Here is a 4468-nt window from a genome sequence, read left to right as displayed (position 1 = left end):
AACCACTATCGTTTTCAGCCCTTGGACATAGCTTTTGCAGACCCTATACTAGCGTTTTCAAGCGAGCAATCCAACGTTTTTCAAGACATCCAATCAACGTTTTAAGGCAGCAGAATCAACATTTTACAACAACAAGGGCAGCATTTTGCACATCAGAATTCAGCAGAAGAAGAACATCCCAAAAGATAGTATTTTCAGCCGTCGTCATCGCCATTCTTGTCGTCACCGTCGTCTTAAAATCTAGATTCACCTTGCATCATAGCCTCGCGATTTGCATTCGTATCTTGTACGAGTTTTGTGCAATCAATAGCATAGATCTCTCTCGCCATCGAGAGAGGGGCCCTCGAAGGAGGGTTTGACAACATTCTGGTGTCGTATTCTTCTCTCTTCATCTCTCAATCTCAGCACCTTCATTCACAGTGTTTATCCACTTTGTTTGTGATCACTTGCACTCACTCATTAAAGGACGGAAGGCTCTCCCTTCCCTAAGTAAAAGGAACCTTGAGCACAGTTTGGAGCACTCATCTTGAGCAAAGTTCAACATTCACTTCCACTGCACCTAACATTGGTATCAGAGCTTTGGCAGTGTTCTGTATCACTCAAGGAAAGAACCACAGAAAAAATAAATTAAACTTGTTGTGATCGTACGTAACCCAAGTCTTCTTGGGCGTGTCATCGTGTTTTTGAAGAGTGACAGGAATCCCAAGAAAGAAGGGCTTGTCCAACCTCCCCTTGTTTCTCTTTTCACTCATTGAGAGCGGACTATGCACTTAGCCCCCGGCCAATCGACGTGAGGTGGGAGAAAGCAACCTTGGTGTGAGCGTAAGGCCGCCAAGGGGTGCGCCTACGGGAAAGAGAAGAGCTCGAGTAAAGAAAAGATCCTTCTCTAACACAGATTGCAAGTGAAAGAAGAACCTCAAGACCCTCAAGACCCTCAAGAACCTCAAGACCACCAAGACCCACAAGAACCCAAGTTCCTCGTGAACTTAAGAACCCACAACTTCAGTGTATGGTCATTACCCAAAGCGCAATGGATACTTCGCATGGAGGTGGTGAGCAAGGGAGTAGCGAAAAGGAATTTTCCCCACCATGAGGTTTTTTCAACCCTCCCCCTTCCCCATCTATGCCAAGGTTTGCACTAACTCCTAAGGAGGCTTCGGAACAGATGTTTATGGACAGGAAAATAGAACTAGAAGCGCAACGTGCTCTCTTGAAGTGCAAGCGCAAAGAAATACAAGCAGCATGGGAGCAAAGAAAGGAAGAATTGGATTGTAAACACGCAGAAAGAAAAGCAGAAAGAAAGGCTGACTTGGAGCATGAGCGTGAGCAAGCGCGCGAAGTGGCCGAAGAAAGAATGGCAGCCTTAGAGCGTAAGCACGAGCAATCACGCTTGGCGGCCAAAGAAAGCCTAGCCAAATTCGATCGCAAGTGCGAAGAAAGACGGTTAGCGTATGCCCGACACATGAAGGAGATGTTGTGACTCTTTTCTCAAGTGTAGCACAGATGCAAGAGATTCGGGAAAAGGAGACTCTCTCAGTCTCTTCTTCTCCCAAGCATGATACACATGATTTACATGATAATGATGAGCATGATGATTTGAATGATAATGACAAGCATGATGAATTGCATTGCATGACAATGTTAAGCATGATGATTTGCATGATCAAGATGTGATTACTCACAAGCATGATGATTTGCAGAAAAAAGATGTGATTGTTCACAAGGATGATGGTTTAGTTGATACTTTGTCTAGTGAAGCTAACCTCATTGCAGATTCAATCAATCACAAAGAACCAATCTTGGCTCTCGATTCGAGGTCCATAGAACCCCCATAGGAAGATTCGATAGATCACGAAGAACCGATCTTGACTCTCGAGTCGAGGTCCAAAGAACCCCACAGGAAGTACTATGTGTTTGAATTATTAGTCAGCACGCATTGTTCGAGTGTTTCATTTGTGATGCTTTCTTTTATTTTAGTCACCGTCCTTATGTGATCCCTTTTCATAGGCATGACATATTGTACGATGAACACGATTCACTCATGAATGAGCACGGATGTATGCGGATTACTCATGAAAAGATGAAATGTTTGCATTCAAGGAATTCACATTCCATGTCTCTACCTTGGCGTGACACAGTATTCGAAAGAGCACAAGAAGGATTGAGCATCAAGCATAGGCATTTCCATTGTGTTTTGCCACAGTTGATTGATTTAGATCAGAAAGATAAGTTTTGATTCCATTGTTTGCGTGTGTTTGATGAACGGTTTGGCACTCCGTCTATATGTTCATCTACCTTGCATGCACAGTTTTTTAGGAAGACTAGAATTTTTCCAGTCGCTTTACATGGAATGGGTGAAGGGGATCGGGGAGCACCACAGACGGAGAGTGAGAGAGAGAGAGAGAGAAGGAGACACACACTATGTGGTTGGGGAGACTCAAAGAGTGAGCAGCCCCCTATACACTTATGCTATGTATAAGGTATACAAGTCAGTGGGTGCCCAGACTCTGGGCGGCCGGGCAAGGCACAGGCGCCTATACCCCAACAACCTCCCACTTAAAGGCGACTGTGCCTTTAAGCAAGGGAACCTAGTCTAAAGACTAAAAAAGGTGAGAGAAAACCGCTCTCAACCGATGTCCACTGGCTGGCTGTGATCGTGTGCATCCGGCTCTACTAATAGACAAACATCCCGCTGCGGAAGCCACACAGAGCTAGCTCCAAGCTCTGCAAATGGTCTATAAGAGCTCATGCACTCTTGCAAGTATCGATCCAATACCTGCAAACCTCCCCTATGCTCTATGCCGAGATCAGTCATCGAACGACTGATCAACCCTGCTGCAAATGCTCCCACTGCAGCTGCTATGTCGGGCCTCGAGATCAACATCTCGTACATAAGGACACCGAACGTTGATGCAACCCTGGCAACCTCTGCCACCTCCAACTCAGAACTCAACTCATGGCAATCCTGTCCCCTATCATAGAGACCATGGCACTCTGACTCCGAGCTCTGGAGTGACTCCTCGTGCCCACCACATATCACATGTGTACCAAGTGTATCCATATGTCCTGAATCTGCATCAAGCTCTGGCATAAGCATATCAAGAAATGACTCCACAATAGTCGACATCTCAACATCCATGTGAGTCATCTCTGTCATCACCTCTGATGACTCATCCTACTGTGACTCACTAGAGCTGTCCCACTCTACCTGTGCATCCGTAGACGCAACCTGCACAACAAGGTCACTGCTCTGCACTCCATGCAAAGCATCCTGCAACCCACAAGCAAAAGAGACTCGCCTGCTCTCTCGCTCTCTACCTGGCTGCGTGATCACAGAGACAACACCGTCTCTCGCGTGATCCACATGCAATGGGTAACCTGTACCACTCCTGGCACCTCTTGCAATCACTAGCGAACCCAAATGCATCACAAAATCTCGCTCTCGTAGCGAAATCTGACATCCACTATCCCGTAACTGTCTGACTGAGATCAAATCCCGTCTCAGATCTGGCACATAACGCACATGACGCAGGGTAAATCTCATACCACTGGGCAAGGACAAACATACGTCTCCTGTACCCTCAATGTCATACATAGCACCATCAGCCATGTGCACACAACCAAGTCTCCCACTAGAAAACGTGCTAAACCACTCACGATGCGACGTGACATGGAAAGTAGCATCTGAATCTAGTAACCAATGTGAAGACAATGTGCAATCCGATATGCAATCCGTAGACATAAGATTGTCTGAAGACAAGCTAGATGTAAATGTGACATCGCCGTCACAAGCATACTCAGTAACCACCGTACTGATCTCACTAGCATCTGTCATGCCCAAATCTGCATCACGCATTTGTCGCCTCCGTTGTCTCAAACGCCTGAAACATCGACGCCTAATGTGCCCTCTATGTCCACAATGCCAACATGTCAAGTCTCTATGCCGTTGAGACTTGCGTGTGGGATCAATCTCTCCCATGGACATAGAAGTGGGACTAGACTCCCCTGTAGACATGGATGTCGCGTACATAGCATGTAAACTCTGCCATAAAGCATGAGTTGTAGTCTCCCTCGAGACCTGCCAGTAAACAGACTCAACCAGATGCAAATGAATCGTAGACATGGCTAACTCATCAAGATCCTGCCAATCATCATCACGCATAGACTTGGGCTTCGCCGATAAACCACGCAAGGGTTTATCATGCCCCAAATCCGTCAATGCAACAAGCATATGCTCCTTCCAAGCAACAAAATCTACACCATCAAACTGTGTCAGACCATAACGCTGGAAGTCAAATGAAAAATCAACCATAATGCTCGCAAAAGAGCAACCAACAATGAGTAGCAAATGTCAACCAAATCAGCCCTAAACTGGCTCGAATCGCATCAACAAAAGTCTGCAAATATGGCTGTAAGATATGGCTGCAAATCAGTCCCAAAACAGCCCCAAAATTCAGCTCTTAAACAG

Source organism: Adiantum capillus-veneris, chromosome 21 (assembly GCF_014529385.1).
Source record: "Adiantum capillus-veneris isolate H3 chromosome 21, ASM1452938v2, whole genome shotgun sequence".
Taxonomy (NCBI): domain Eukaryota; kingdom Viridiplantae; phylum Streptophyta; class Polypodiopsida; order Polypodiales; family Pteridaceae; genus Adiantum; species Adiantum capillus-veneris.
Note: the sequence above shows the minus strand (reverse complement) of the source record.